This window comes from Erpetoichthys calabaricus, chromosome 17 (genome assembly GCF_900747795.2).
Source record: "Erpetoichthys calabaricus chromosome 17, fErpCal1.3, whole genome shotgun sequence".
NCBI lineage: Eukaryota > Metazoa > Chordata > Cladistia > Polypteriformes > Polypteridae > Erpetoichthys > Erpetoichthys calabaricus.
The window spans coordinates 27,374,032-27,390,992 of record NC_041410.2 but is presented as its reverse complement, the minus strand read 5'-3'; the positions used below and the strand labels follow the sequence as shown (position 1 = coordinate 27,390,992).

The following is a 16,961-nucleotide window of genomic DNA, read 5'->3' as shown; positions in this document are numbered from 1 at the left end:
CATAGAGTTGTAAACTTCTGACAGTGGACAAGTTTGAGCGAAGGTTTGTCTTCCAGAAATGCTCTCCAGGAAGTAGGAAATCAACAGATGGCTTAAATGGGTGTCAAAGTGGTACAGCGCTTAGTACTGCTGCTTCACAGATCCAGGGACCAAGATTTTATTCCAGGGCTAGTCACCGACTCTGTGGAATATGCATGTGCTGTCAATGAACATATACAATAGTCTTTCCAGGATTCAAGGATTTTCATCCCAAAAATATGCCCTTTTAGTTGACTGATGACTCAAGATTGGCATGGACTGAGTAATGTTTATGTATCATTGACTATTCCCCAGCAGTACTAGTTTTGACGTGCTGCCCAGTGCTACTGGAATACGCTCTACTAATCTTAAATCTAAGCAGAAAATCAAAATCAGGCAGCAAAGGCAAGATCTGACTAAGAGTAGACCGAGATGCCTCTGACCTGTCTGCAGATTCTCTCTGAACATTTCAAGTTCCTCCACTGGAAACATGTGATTCAGGGAGTAAGAGTTTTCAAGAGTGAGATGCAGCTCCTGGCAGAGGTTAGTAATGATGGCTCTTGGTAGCCAATAATGGCTCATAATTGAAAAAGCCTAACTCAATCTCAAAAAATACATTCTCTGTACATAGAGAACTCAATGTTGACAAACTACTCTGGTACTCTGGTTTAACTCCTTTTTTAAAAGATTTTTGATCATATGTACAATACAATACAATACAATTTATTTTTGAATTGCCCAAAATCACACAAGAAGTGCCACAATGGGATTTAACAGGCACAGCTCTAATCACATCATAAAATTTGCAGATGACACGACTGTGGTGGGTCTCATCAGAAACAACAATGAGTCAGCATACAGAGAAGAGGTGCACCGGTTAACGGACTGGTGTAAAGCCAATAACCTGTCTGTGAATGTAGACAAAACAAAGGAGATGATTGTTGACTTTAGGAAGACTAAGAGTGACCATCTGCCACTGAACATTGACGGCTCAACTGTGGAGGTCGTCAATAGCACCAAATTCCTAGGTGTCCGCCTGGCAGAGAACCTCACCTGGTCCCACAACACCAGCTCTTTAGCCAAGAAAGCCCAGCAGCGGCTCTACTTCCTGCGCAGGCTGAGGAAAGCCCATCTTCCACCAGCTACTCTAACAACATTCTACAGAGGAACCATAGAAAGCATCCTCAGCAACTGCATCACTGTCTGGTTTGGAAATTGCATGGTCAGGGATCGCAAAGCCCTACAACAGATAGTGAAGACAGCTGAGAAGATCATCGGTGTTTCTCTTCCCTCCATCATGGACATTTTACACCACACGCTGCATCCGCAAAGCCACCATCATTGTGAATGATCCAACACACCCTTCACATTCACTGTTTACACTCCTGCCATTGGGAAAAAGGTACCGAAGCATTCAGGTTCTCACCACCAGAATGTGTAAGAGTTTCTTCCCCCAAGCAGTCAGACTCTTGAACACTCATGGGCCGGTCTGATATCTGATATACAGTATGTGTTCTGTTCTGCTGTGTTGCACATGGTTGCACATTTGACTCACATACACTTTGTTATATATTATGTGTCTTTATGTTATGTGTCATGGATTCTTCATTGTCCTGTGTTTTATGTAGCACCATGGTCCTGCAGGAACATTGTTTCATTTCACTGTATGCTGTACTACTATATATGGATGTAATGACAATAAATACTCTTGACTCTTGATTTGCCTTTTGACAGCCCCCCAGCCTTGACTCTCTAAGAAGACAAGGAAAAACTCCTAAAAAAAACCCTTGTAGGGAAACAATGGAAGAAACCTTGGGAAAGGCAGTCCAAAGAGAGACCCCTTTCCAGGTTGGTTTGGCGTGCAGTGGGTGTCAAAAAGAAGGGGGTCAATACAATATAATACACAGAACAGAACACAAGTACATTAAGCTAGTTAGTAATTGACACTGTTAGACCAGTGAAGTGAATGTCACATTTTAACTATGTGATATTTAAAATAATAAGATACAAGCAGTGGGTGTTTCATTATAGTCCACAGCAAAATCAGTGTAACAGCGTATCAGAAAGTATTGCACATGCTTTTATTAAACAGTCCTTCTGTTGCATTGTCATTCTGCTGGCCTATATCATCCATCCATCCATCTATTATCCAACCCGCTATATCCTAACACCGGGTCACTGGGATCTGCTGGAGCCAATCCCAGCCAACACAAGGCACAAGGCAGGAACCAATCCCGGGCAGGGTGCCAACCCACCGCAGTGGCCTATATCAATATGTCAATATTACATGATTTACGTGTTGATATTAATATGGTTGTCCATTTTCCTTTTGGTTTAAGGTTTTCACACCTGATATCAGAGGAACATAATTTATTTATATGTTCTTGTTGGTTATTGCTTCCTTACAAATCTTTAACAATCATGAGGAATCTCCCATCTGGGGGAGAAAAGACTTGAGCAAGCAGCAGCCTACCAGTAACTGCAAGAATCCTTGTGCTAGTTTGGGGGAGATAACCGACATTGCTATAGGACCCCCTAAAGATAATTTAAAAAATTATTCAAAGCTGGTTTAAGCTAGGTGGGCAGTGTGGTGTAGTGGATAAGCTTTGGATTTCAAACTTTGAGATGGTGGGTTCAAGTCCTGCTACTGACACTATATGACCAGGAACAAGTTGCTTGACATGTCCGTGATCTAATTGGAAAAACAAAAAGAAATTTAACCAATTGTATCTCAAATGTTGTTACACTGCCTTGAATAATACCATCAGCCAAATAAGTAAATGTAAAATTGCTACAAATGATAAATCTATATTCATATCAAAGTCTAAAAAGTATTATTGCTTCATCACATAATTGGAATTATCTACCAGAAAGAAACAGTAAAAGTTAACAATTACTTTAACTCACTCAAACCTTCCATCCTCATACGTTCTCTTTCTCTCTACCATATTCTCCACAAAAGTAACTAAGCAAACACTATTAAAAAATTAAATAATATTGGCAATTGGTCTGTGGTGCCTCATTGTGTATTTTCTGGGTATAACTATATTACGTTTCATTTTAATTTCTTCAGTATTGTTCTTATTAAGTGTCCACACTTTATGACACAGAAAGAGCATAACACTGAGTGGTGACTTGTATTGCAAACTTATTCAGGCTGCCAACAGCATTGGCTCCTTCAAAATTATAGATTTTGATTTGACAAATAATGCATTGCAATGCAGTCACTTCAGTTCATAATTATTGTCACATGTTCATATGTAGAATTGCACATTTGTATACAATTTTTATTTGTAATCTTCACCTACACGCAACACACAACACTTTCCAGCGCCGTGAAGCTCCAGCTATAAATTATGTAAAATGCAGCAATGCAGAATACAAGAGGGTCAAAAGTAGTCTGGGTTCTATGGTCTACAGGTGGATGTGCCCAAAGAAGGCTCTATGTATATTTTCAGAATAGTTTCAGGTTTCACAGTATATATAACATAGGATCATATCATTCGAATTTAAGATCAGATTTGTTTCTATGACCATTTCATAAATGAGATGCCAGGTCTGATGCACTCTGGAATTGAAATACTAGGTTCAGACTATAGAAGAATACATTATGAAAGTTTGGTGTTTTTGACAATATGTTTGTATTTGCATGAAAAATCCTATAATCTAAATATAAAAATGTGAAAAATGTTTAAAAATGTACAAATCAGAGAGTGGGGTAGATTTCATATTTCTGAACTCACTTAGTCTTTATGTGATGATGATGGGCTATCCCAACAGCATGAGGCACAAGGTAGAAGTCAAACGCGGACAGCTCATCAGGTTACTAGAGTGAAGATTCCCTCAACCCACCTTCTAGTGACAGCTTTGATATGTGGAAAAAATTGAAGTACTGGCGAAAACCCACACAGACTGAGGCAGAAAGTTCAAATGAGGTTTCTGGAACAGTGCTGGGCATTGTTAATCACTGAACCACTGTACCACCCACTGAGGTGTTGATACTCAAATTGATATGTATTACAAAAACATGTTTTTAAGTTTGATTCAATGTGTTAGTTTGCAGGGTAATAAAGTGATTAGGGTTTCTGGCTCCTCGCTACAAATCCCAGACCTGTTTTCTCCCACCTCCCAAAGACATGTTATGTGACAGGTTGTCTGATTACTCCTACAACTTCATTAATCAAGTGAAGAAAATTAACAGATTAATTTATTCTTCATACTCCATCTTAAACATGTGCCTTTTTGATATCCTGAGTCTTTTAACTTAATTAATTTGTGTTAATATTCACTATGAAAGACTGCTACACCAAACTCAAACTGTGTAATTCATTTGCTTCACACAACCTACTTTTTAATCATTTTCTTTTCATCCTATCACTAACACTCATATAATCTGTGTCAATAAGGTTAAACATTACGGAAGTGCTTCTTAAAAAGAAGGTAGCAAAATGTAAATTTTCAGCTAGTGTTCTTTCCATGTTGGCCTCTAAAATCTTCATTTTCTTTCAACTAAGCAGGCTTCTTACCTGACTAAAAACACCCTAAAATGTCTCTGTCAAAGAATGAACCACTTCATATATCACATTCCAAATGAAGACTGGCCACTTTGACACCATAGTGGTATGGACTGGAACAAGAATTAAATGGAGGAGGTGACAGCAAAGGTTGTTATCACAAACTTGTTAGACAAATCTAATTATATTACCAAGCTAATCAATTCTTATTGGATTGTGGAAAAACTAATGCCACTGCATTGTATGAAATCACATAAAAATGGCCATCTTATACCATACCATACCATACCATTTTTATTTGTTAAGCGCTTAAAAACACAGCATTACAACTGACCGAAGCGCTGTACAGTTAAAACAAGCAAGACTAAAAGCAAAATATTAAAAAAAAACAAACATTAAGAGAGAATTAAAACAGAGACACTAAAAACTGGTCAGGGGACCCAATAAAACAGAGAAATAGCAAAAAGCAAGTGGAAATAAGACAGGTTAAGAATTAAAAGCCAATGTGAAGAAGTGCGTTTTTAGGTGTGATTTGAATGTGGCGACTGAAGCGGCTTGCCTAACCACTAAAGGTAAGGAGTTCCAGAGCTTGGGTGCACAGACGGAAAAAGCCCTTTCACCACGAACTTTAAAACGTGCCTTGGGAACGGTTAGGAGCAGCTGATCTGCGGATCTAAGAACACGAGGAGGATTGTGACGATGGAGCAAGACACTCAAATAGGCAGGGGCTAGACCATTTAGTGCCTTATAGGTTAAGAGGAGTATCTTAAAATCAATTCTGAATCTAACCGGCAGCCAGTGTAGGGTTTTTAAAATCGGTGTAATGTGTTGGCTTCTGCTGCTTCCAGTTAAAAGCCTTGCAGCCGCATTTTGAACCAATTGGAGTCTAGAAAGAGTGGCTTTACTAATACCATATAGGCAGGAATTTGAATAGTCGAGCCGGGACGTAATGAATGCATGGATTACTGATTCCAGGAGGTGGTAAGGCAGAATTGGTTTAAGTTTGGCAATTCGCCTGAGATGGAAAAAGCAGGATTTTACCGTGCTGTTGACTTGAGCATCCATTTTCAGGACCATATCCATTTTGATTCCAAGATTGGAAACAGATGAAGTTACTGGAATGGGAAGAAAGTCGAGGCCAAGGGGTAGGGTCTGTTTTGCGGTCAGACTAAAAACAATGACCTCGGTTTTGAATCGTTCAGGTGAAGGAAGTTTACAGCCAGCCAGTCCTTAATGTCAGATAAGCAGTTGAGAAGAGGTTTAGTGGAGTCAGTTGACTTGAGGGGAGAAATAAATTTGGCAGTCATCAGCATATAGGTGATACGAGATTGCATGTTTTCTAAAAAATTGCACCTAAAGGCAGGATGTAAATTGAAAAAAGTAGTGGCCCCAAAAATGGAACCCTGGGGGACACCACATGGGAGTGGGACTGATTCAGACGAAAAATCGTCTAGCATGACTCTAAGAGTCCTGTTGCAGAAATATGACCTGAACCAGTCGAGGGCTAAGCCAGATACACCAGCCCAGGATTCGAGTCGGGAGATCATGATGTCGTGGTCGACTGTGTCGAAGGCAGCAGATAAATCGAGAAGAACCATAATCACGTAGAGTCCTGAGTCCAATGCCAAAAGGACATCATTTAGGACACGTAAATGCGCGGTTTCTGTGCTGTGTTGGGGCCTAAAGCCTGACTGAAAAAGGGCCATTACCTGATGGTCATGTAGGTGATGAATTAATTGCTCATAAACTACTTTTTCGAGTAATTTTGACAGGAAAGGTAGTTTGGAAATTGGACGAAGATTGGAGAAAACGGCAGGGTCAAGATCAGGTTTTTTCACGATTGGATGTACAACTGCGTGTTTGAAAGCACGAGGAATTGTAGCCGAAGATAGACTACTAGTTATGATCTTTAAGACATCATATCGAATCACAGGAAAGACATCTTTCAGCAGTCTGGACGGCACCACATCGTCCGGAGAGCCCAAAGGCTTCATTGAGGCGACGATTTTTTCCAGATGGGGGAGCGAAATGGGTTCAAAGCTGGTGAGGGAGCCGTGTACAGGAACGGCTAAATCAATAGAGCCAGAAGAAGAAATGGAGATCTGGGATCTAATGTTCGTGACCTTATCCAGAAAAAACGTAAGGATCTGATTACAAAGAGCATTGGAGGGAGAAGAGAAAACAGTTGCAGCTGGAGAGAGGACAGCATTCAGTGTTTTGTGTAAGACACGTTGATTGCCAGAATTTTATACGCTTTACTTTTAAAATCAAGTTATGAAACCTTTCAGTAATGCATAACTGCAGCCCATTTAAGGTGTATGAATTATATATACACAAATAATTTACGGGCCACTTTGCTGTATTTTGCTTCCTTTAATGTAGCTAATCAATACCTTTAAATGATTGGAAATCACAGTTCATTTTAGGGATGCGCATGATGAACTGAAATGATCCTGGCTTTTCAACTTTTGCTCAAAGTATCAGTGATATTAATGGAACAGTGATTTGTCCTCTGATGACAGCCTGGGGGATTTTTCTTCCAACTGGATGTTAGAAATAAATCCTCTTAGCTGTGGCCTGCCCTTCATCTTTCTCTGTAGAAGATTACATGGGATGGATCAATGCAGTTATATTTTCACATGGTCACTACCAGAACATCTGATGTTGGTCTGTTTGTTCAGTCTCTTGGAACACAGTTTGGTTTTTAGTGATTTTTCTGCTTCAACTGTGCCATTTTCAAAATTATTTAAGTGCAACACAACAACAGTTTATCAATTAAAAAGCCATTTATCCATCTATCCATTTTGTGAATCCACCAAGTCTATTACAGCATCACAGTGAGTTATCCTGTTAGCATTAGGAACAAGACAGGAGTCAACACAAACCAAAATATTAAAAATACAGTAATATAGCACTAAACTATTTATTATTTTAAATTTAAATATGTGGCCAATTAGTAATTTAACGTTTTAAATCCAAACATTTATGATTTAACCTTGCAAAAATGTGAATTAATTTGGAATAACATTACCAACTGAGTGACTGCACAATGTGTAATAAGAAAGAAAGAAAGAAAGAAAGAAAGAAAGAAAGAAAGAAAGAAAGAAAGAAAGAAAGAAAGAAAGAAAGAAACTTGTTTAGTTCCAAAGCAGACTGCTAACTAATTTCACCAAGTTTCAAAAGAACTATTAAAGCTGAGTCCTTCTTGCATGAGCTCTGGTTCGCAAAGTGTCCGGAAACCATCAGAACCACATTATTTCTTTCAGAAATATTTTTGTGCAATGTTATCATTTTCATGGATAGCATATTTAAACATTATTTTGTTGATGTCACCACATTGTCTTTTTTGCCTTTGTTTATCTGTGGCTAGGCTATTACAGTGGTGTGAAAAACTATTTGCCCCCTTCCTGATTTCTTATTCTTTTGCATGTTTGTCACACAAAATGTTTCTGATCATCACACATTTAACCATTAGTCAAATATAACACAAGTAAACACAAAATGCAGTTTGTAAATGGTGGTTATTATTATTTAGGGAGAAAAAAAAATCCAAACCTACATGGCCCTGTGTGAAAAAGTAATTGCCCCCTGAACCTAATAACTGGTTGGGCCACCCTTAGCAGCAATAACTGCAATCAAGCGTTTGCGATAACTTGCAATGAGTCTTTTACAGCGCTCTGGAGGAATTTTGGCCCACTCATCTTTGCAAAATTGTTGTAATTCAGCTTTATTTGAGGGTTTTCTAGCATGAACCGCCTTTTTAAGGTCATGCCATAGCATCTCAATTGGATTCAGGTCAGGACTTTGACTAGGCCACTCCAAAGTCTTCATTTTGTTTTTCTTCAGCCATTCAGAGGTGGATTTGCTGGTGTGTTTTGGGTCATTGTCCTGTTGCAGCACCCAAGATCGCTTCAGCTTGAGTTGACGAACAGATGGCCGGACATTCTACTTCAGGACTTTTTGGTAGACAGTAGAATTCATGGTTCCATCTATCACAGCAAGCCTTCCAGGTCCTGAAGCAGCAAAACAACCCCAGACCATCACACTACCACCACCATATTTTACTGTTGGTATGATGTTCTTTTTCTGAAATGCTGTGTTCCTTTTACGCCAGATGTAACGGGACATTTGCCTTCCAAAAAGTTCAACTTTTGTCTCATCAGTCCACAAGGTATTTTCCCAAAAGTCTTGGCAATCATTGAGATGTTTCTTAGCAAAATTGAGACGAGCCCTAATGTTCTTTTTGCTTAACAGTGGTTTGTGTCTTGGACATCTGCCATGCAGGCCGTTTTTGCCCAGTCTCTTTCTTTATGGTGGAGTCGTGAACACTGACCTTAATTGAGGCAAGTGAGGCCTGCAGTTCTTTAGACGTTGTCCTGGGGTCTTTTGTGACTTCTCGGATGAGTCGTCTCTGCGCTCTTGGGGTAATTTTGGTCGTCCGGCCACTCCTGGGAAGGTTCACCACTGTTCCATGTTTTTGCCATTTGTGGATAATGGCTCTCACTGTGGTTCGCTGGAGTCCCCAAAGCTTTAGAAATGGCTTTATAACCTTTACCAGACTGATAGATCTCAATTACTTCTGTTCTCATTTGTTCCTGAATTTCTTTGGATCTTGGCATGATGTCTAGCTTTTGAGGTGCTTTTGGTCTACTTCTCTGTGTCAGGCAGCTCCTATTTAAGTGATTTCTTGATTGAAACAGGTGTGGCAGTAATCAGGCCTGGGGGTGGCTACGGAAATTGAACTCAGGTGTGATACACCACAGTTAGGTTATTTTTTAACAAGGGGGCAATTACTTTTTCACACAGGGGCCATGTAGGTTTGGATTTTTTTTCTCCCTAAATAATAAAAACCATCATTTAAAAACTGCATTTTGTGTTTACTTGTGTTATATTTGACTAATGGTTAAATGTGTTTGATGATCAGAAACATTTTGTGTGACAAACATGCAAAAGAATAAGAAATCAGGAAGGGGGCAAATAGTTTTTCACACCACTGTATGTGTAGGTGTTTTCGTGAGCACCACCATTTTGATGATGCTGCCCGATTGCAAGGCATATGATATGCATGCCACGTAATCAAAGAAATTGTGATGGCCATGCTCTAAATAATAGTGCTGCCCAGAATTAAATGTCTAAACTCTGAAATATTAAGGGAAGACTCAACAGAGTAAACCCAACAACAAATGGTTAAAGAAAGTATTAATCTAGGGTACTGGCTTGGTCTAATTTCTATTAATGTTCTGGTGAAGAAAGAATCCTTGCTTCCTTTGACTACCTAAAAACTTAATTTACACCTCTGTAGCTCTAAATCAGTTCAAGAATGAACATAATACAAAGCTGTCCCTGTTTGGATAGCTTTTCTGAAAATAAATATTCTTTTCTAAAAACAGCAAGTGCCACAAAAGCCTGGTTCAGGCTGCTAATTGATAAAATCATGATTTAACAAATTATTTTAACATTTTAAAATGGTTTTACTCTATTTAACATCCATCCTTCTGCCCATTTCCCAAATCCAATTTTTCCACCATGATTATAAATGGACGCAATCCAGGAACCATCCCCGGAAAGAATGCCCATCAAGCACTAAGCACCGTTTCTCACACACACACACTTAGTCATGCCAACTAGGCAGCTTTACAGTTACCAAATGATGTAATATTCATATGCATACAGTAGAATGTGTGACAAAATCTGCACAGGCACTGAGCAAATGCACAAACTCTAGGAGCTGATGTAGGTCTCTTGAGCTGAAAGGAAATTGTGAAATCCATCATTCTGGCTGGTGCATACGAAGTGCAATGTAATTAACATATTGCTTCAGTTTCCAATCAGTTTATATGGAGGCTACCAGAAGGAAATGCTCAAATTTAACTCTGTGCAAGAGCATAAGAAACAGTCTGATAGCCTATCTGAGTTTAGTTTTATCATCTACACAGACATGCAGACATGTCTGTTATTGTTTTAGAATTGTGATCAAAATGTTCCAGTACATCAATTAAAAAAAAAAAAAACTATCGGTACAATTTTTGACCTCTTTTCATGGTTTTATTACTTTAGCCTGGGCATTTAATGATAAACAATGGCAAATTAATGCATTTGTAATTTTTGCAAAACAATGCTACTTTTGTGCCAGAATTACATACATACTCATTATGTTTCTGTTTCATGTGGTTTATTCGAAAAATCTGGCAAAAAACTTTCTTCAATTTCCTGTCAATTTACATGGCTGCAACTGGAATGAAGTGGTTGCAAGTCTAATAGCTCTAAGCAAGAATTATTGTGGATGTATCATACAAATACGATTTTTTAAAACAATTGTGATAATACTATTTGCACGTAGACTTATCTTGCTTAACTGGAAGAATCCTAACTCTCCTCTTTTAAGTCAGTGGGTAACTGATGTTATGTATTATTTGAAATTGGAAAAAATCAAATTCGCACTTAAGAGGATCTGTATAAAACTTTTTCAAAACCTGGCAGGATCTAATCAATAACATTTCACAATAAGCATTTAAATTGAGGAAGCACATTCTCTCCCCTCTTTTTTTTTTTTTTTACTCTGCTGGCCTAACTCTCTTTTTCATGGGTGGGGGTTGATTGTTTCAAACCTATTTTTGTAAAACTTGACTTATTTGTATGGAATGTTATTTGATTTTTAAAAAATCAATAAAATCCAAAAAAAAAAAAAAATAAACAATTGTGATAAAGATATTCCAAAACAAAAACGGGAAAAGGCTATTGGTAAAATGTTGACATCCTTTCATGATTTCATGACATCAGGATGCAAAAAGAAGCAAAAGATCTTGATGGAGTTGTCATTGTGACCGTTTCAGTGTGGTTTTGACATTTTGAGTTCAAACAATACCACAAGAGACATGTAACCCAAAAACCTGACGCTGACAAACTTCTCTACTATTGCTCCAGTTATTCAGTCCAGGCACATCATTCTCTTTCAAGATCCACAATTAGTTCCTACTTGCTTTGATATTCGGGACCGGCTTGTTGCCACAAAAAATATAGTACGCATGTAGAAGTGTTCTGTGCCAGATAACAAAGCTAGTCTCAATCCAGTTGGCAACTTTAAACTTGTAAAATATAAAAAAACTGCAAAGTAGGCCCTTCTTTTAGAGAAATGTAGCCATGGCTTGTCCAGAAAAAAGTCCTGCAAGTCTGGTTTGTTCAAAAGCAATTCCAAGAGTAGTTCTGAGTACTGTCAGCAAAGACTGACAATGTACATTCACATTATTTCAATGAGTAAAATTGGAAACAATTATAAAATGTGGTGGCTCTGCGGCTAAGAATCTGCGCTGGTATCCCGAAGGTTGCCGGTTCGAAACCCTGTCACTGCCAAATCCTACTGAGCAAGGCCCTTAACCTTCAATTGCTCCAGGGGTGCTTGTACAATGGCTGACCCTGTGCTCTGACCCCAAGGGGTATGCGAAAACTAACAAATTCCTAATACAAGAAATTGTATAAGGCGAAATAAAGAACAAAAAAAAAAAAAGAATTAATACATAAATTGAAATCAAACACATCTAAACTAAGAGGACAATTAATGGCGTAGATAGATAGATAGACAAAATTAATTATTACTAGATTTTATTATTGATTTTTTGATGAGTAAATTACACTACATTTCTGAATTAAGCCTCATTATACATATTTTTCATTGGAATTAGTCATTATTTTAGTTTCATACTGCAAATAAGTAATACAAATAAAATGTAATTAGGCTTTAATGCTCAGGTATAACAATTAATGCCCATTATTATTTCTACAGTAACTGTATATTGTATATAAGCATTCATCAACCTTGTATCCTTGTAACACTTTCTTGCAATAAATCCTTTAAATACTTCTGCCTTTCTCAATTTTCTGAATCAGTGGCTTCTTCACTCTGCCCTCTTTTTTCTCTCTTCAGCTTGCTGCATCATGATGGCAACTCAATCCAGTCTACACCGGTTCCTCTCTCTCTCTACCAAACCCTCTCTCTCCCCAGTATTTTTCTTTTTTTACATCCTCTTCAGTATACTGCAGCCTCCACATTACATACATGCAGCATTTAGAAAGGACCAGATTCCTTGATGCATTTCTTGAAGAAATCCCAGATGGCAAGGCTGTCAGAATGTACCAGACAGATTAATCTGAAAAAAAGTGCTTTAAAGATTCTGGGAATCTTGATGATGTTTCTAACTTTTAATTTTACTGATCCAAGCTGCCTATATCTCTTGGTGAACACTGCAGTAAATGAGAGTGCCGCCATTGGTCTTTACCTCTAAGCATATTCATCAAAACAGCTTAACTACTTCACTTACTAATCCCCGAGAGAAATGAATATCAAGTGCTGAAGTGCCCGTGTTTTATATATGATCATTCTGCTGTCCCTCTTCTCTTTAAACTCAATTGTTAACCTTCATGCATATTTCAGTTTTAAGGTTTAGCTTTCACCCAATAAAGAATATGATCCTATACCACTGCTGTTCCAAGAAAGTGCTCTGAGAAGTGAGAATATCTAAGGAATTAAAAATGTGCAGTACAATCAGCTACTATTTACTAACTAAAAAAAAATTAGTGCAGTCCCTGACAGCTCAGTGGTGCAATATGTAATGCTGCTGCCTCTGAGATATAAGATCCCAGCCAACACAGGGAACCAATCCCAGGCAGGGCGCCAACCCACCGCAGGACACACACACCAAGCACACAATAGGGCCAATTTAGAATCGCCAATCAACCTAACCTGCATGTTTTTGGACTGTTGGAGGAAACCCACACAGACACGGGGAGAACATGCAAACTCCACGCAGGGAGGACCCGGGAAGCGAACCCGGGTCTCCTTACTGCGAGGCAGCAGCACTACCACTGTGCCGCCCGATATAAGATCATCAAAGTAAATTTCATGTCAATGTCCCTGTGGAGTTCAAATGTTTTTGTGAGTTTTCTCCAAGAACTGCCAAATTCATTCCCATCTTATCTTGTGCATGAAGCAGACAGACCAGTACCAGCCCTGTGTCATCAAAATGGTCACAGCAGTTTCAGAAAATGGATGTATAGATGGGTGGGTGAAGGTTATGGAATAGGTAAACAAAGAATAGAATTAGCTAAGAGGTTTCAACTCAGTTCTGTAGCTGGACACTGTCAGTGAAGCTGCCTACCAGTGCACTATATCCTTTCAGACACATCTGAATTATCAAAAAAAATTAATAGGTTTGATTCCACAAGTTGATGGTTATAATTATTGTCATAAGACTCTGATATGGAAGGTGCTATCCAGCTCATCAAATAAGTTAATGCTATTGTTTCCCAGTCCTCTTGTTGCTGCATGTAATGATTTATAAGTATGCACATAGAGTCATGATGCATTCCCATTATGGTCTTAAACGATGACAACCAGAATGGGCATATACAATTACAGTAATATATTAATTAATGTGATAATACTTTAATAAATGGACATTGATAAAGGGTCATCTGTCCTTGTAAATTTTCTGACTAATTAAGTAGAGGGTGAACGACCGTCAACAATTTCTGGTGAATTAAGGAGGCATGACAAACAACACACACATAGTCAGTGCCTCTAAAACTTACACACATGCCGTGGGCAAAAGAAATTTGATTCAAACTGCCATCATTATTCAAACCTATCCATATTTATATTTAATTAAACTGCATGCATAAGGCAATGTTTATTGTAGAAGGCCAATTCTTTGCCCAGGACTGGCTCTTCCTTCGCCCATTTTCCTAGTGGATCAGAATTAAAAAAATGATTAGTTACTTGAAATGAAATAGGTCAGGATAGCTATACCACCAATTCTAACACAGCATAACACATTTGAGGGATGCCAGACTCCAAATATGTAACCCCAGGTAATGAGATATCACTTTTCATGAAGAGATGAATGACTTCATAATATTATTTTATGTGTGCACAGATCCTAACGGTCAAAATAACATTCCAGACTATGACAAAGAAGACACATGCTACAAGCCTCAGACAACAGCCACCTGAAACATTTTTTGCACAGCTGTCTCTACATTGTTCTAGGGTTTAGGGATGATTAAGTACATAACTCAAAGGATCAACCTCTCTTTAAAAAATTAATTGATGCATATTTAACCCTCTTTATCTTAGATGCCAATAGCAAAAGCAATGATAACTGGTGAGTCAGCAGATCCGGAGGATCAACAGCATGCTACATCACCATGACATACCTACGGTATATATTAAATACTCTTAAAGTGAATACAGAACAGAGCAATATAACAATGAAATTTATTTAGGAAATAATAAATATACAGCAAACAATAGCAGCAGATTACAAGATATCTGGAAGTTTTTTTGCACACATAATTAAAATGAAAATATTCCAAGAGATATATAATACAACATTCATGCCTGTGCAGAAAGAAACAACCTGAAGCCAAAATGAACTAAAATAGCATGTGGAACTCTATGCTTCAGACATTGCTGTCTGCCTCCTACCCCCCAAATCAACCCCCCCTTTACAAACCCCCCTCCCCCCCCAGTGCGCAGTAATGAACAGTGCATCTGTACGGCACCAGCTTGACGCCATACAGTACAGCTTCCTCTGACTGCATCAGCACTGCAGCAAAGCTCAACCCATCGTCCAGCACGTACACTCCTGAGTGCTTATCCATCAGCTCAGGTGCATATACATTTCCGCCAATCACCCCCCCACCCCATAATCTCCTCTGATACTGCCTACCATAAAATTATTAGTAAGAAGCAGTGTTTCGACTGCCTGCAAGAAGGAGAATTGAATACTCAAGGACACTCAAAGTCACCCAGAGGTCAGAGCTACAAAATGAATATGGAATATACACATTTAACTTCAGTGTTTTTAACTGGCTTTCAAATGAACTATAAAAAACAAAAATGAACAGTGAAAATAAAATGTAATTCAACTACCTGATGCAGCCATAATGTTTAATTGATTGTTTTTTTACTCGTGTCAAAAAACACAATTTACACAGATAGATAGATAGATAGATAGATAGATAGATAGATAGATAGATAGATAGATAGATAGATAGATAGATAGCACTGTGCAGTATGGTACAAGGAATTTAAAATAAAGCAGTGACGAGTGGAACAAAGACTCCTGACTGTCGTCAGCTTCAGAGTAGGAGGAGGAGGACTTCAAACATGCAGAAAGATCCCAGGATACACCGCAGGTGCAGACACAAATCAAGAATGAGAGAAACACGGGAGCAAAGGAAGGGGTTATTTTTAGCCCCTAGGCCTCTTCTTGAAATCTAATTGATATGATATCACAATAACAGGAAGCATTTCATTTTATATCAGTTCTATTCATTTCTCGAGTAATATAATTAAGATTTGAGATGTACCAGTTCCTTTCATTCGGTTTTTTATTTCTAATTATTTTAGCAAACGTTATTTATTTTTCATATAATACAAGTGCAATTTATAAAACGCATATATAATAGAAATAGTATATTTTCATTGATTTTTTCTTTGCACGTCCTGTTGTTAAAACCAGCTTGGATCAGATAAACAAATCTTTGCACAGTGCACCTATTAGACACTTTGAATAGCGAAATGGAATCGTTAAATATAGGTTGAAGCGAGAAAGCATACGGGAACGTGACAAATAATCCAGGAACCATTTAATATATTTGACTTTTGGATTATTTAGGCTATAACAATATTCAATTATAAAATCTAAAGTAAATCTCACAATAGGCAGCTATTAATCAGTTCAATATTAAACATCTTTTTAAAGCAATGCTAACGCTGTTTAGACAAAATTTTATTTTAAAACCAGCATCAATATCAAAGACCTTTAGCGGAAGATTGCCCCAGTACTCGGACATGAGAAGTCCTTGAGATGACAAGGATGCTTCCTAAAAATGTAAGAACCAAATTTTACAATAAAATAAGCATGCAAAAAAAGCGAGAAACACTGTTTGCAGTTTTACGCAGCATGCCTAAACATTTTGTAACCCATTGCTAATGTTATTATCCTGCAGTGCAAACAATCCAATGTCCTGAGCTCGCAGCTTATCTCCTTTTCCTAAGAGGCTAATGCTTATTTTTTTTAATTTTGTCTGTGCCAGTCTGTTGTATTTGCGTTTCAAAATGAAAATGCACTAATACTGCAGATACAGTATGCAGGTTTCTCCGATACAGTTACGGCTTAATACAAGCTTGTTGCGCATGATTTTACTGCGGAGAGTACATTTCTTGCACTGCCATATTTTGATAGAACTTAATGCTGCATTTACTCTGCGGCAGCGTGTAAGGTATTTTCATTTAATTTACAAATATAGCAAATTACTCTGTAAATCCTTTAAAATAAAGACACCACTTCACACACCCCTTTTCCCACCTACTTACCTTCACCGTTTGATGCTGCAGTAAATTCACTGATCTCCGCCTCTGGTAACCCG

General features: G+C 38.1%; 1 protein-coding gene across 1 annotated transcript in view; it reads right to left on the bottom strand.

Annotated features, from left to right (window-relative positions):
• Positions 1–16,926, bottom strand: part of gapdhs (glyceraldehyde-3-phosphate dehydrogenase, spermatogenic) — a 51,976-nt gene extending 35,050 nt beyond the window's left edge. The window contains exon 1 of the mRNA XM_028822953.2: positions 16,909–16,926. The gene's annotated coding sequence lies outside the window, so the exon portion shown is untranslated. The remainder of the gene's footprint in view (positions 1–16,908) is intronic.
• Positions 16,927–16,961: the final 35 nt, after the last annotated feature.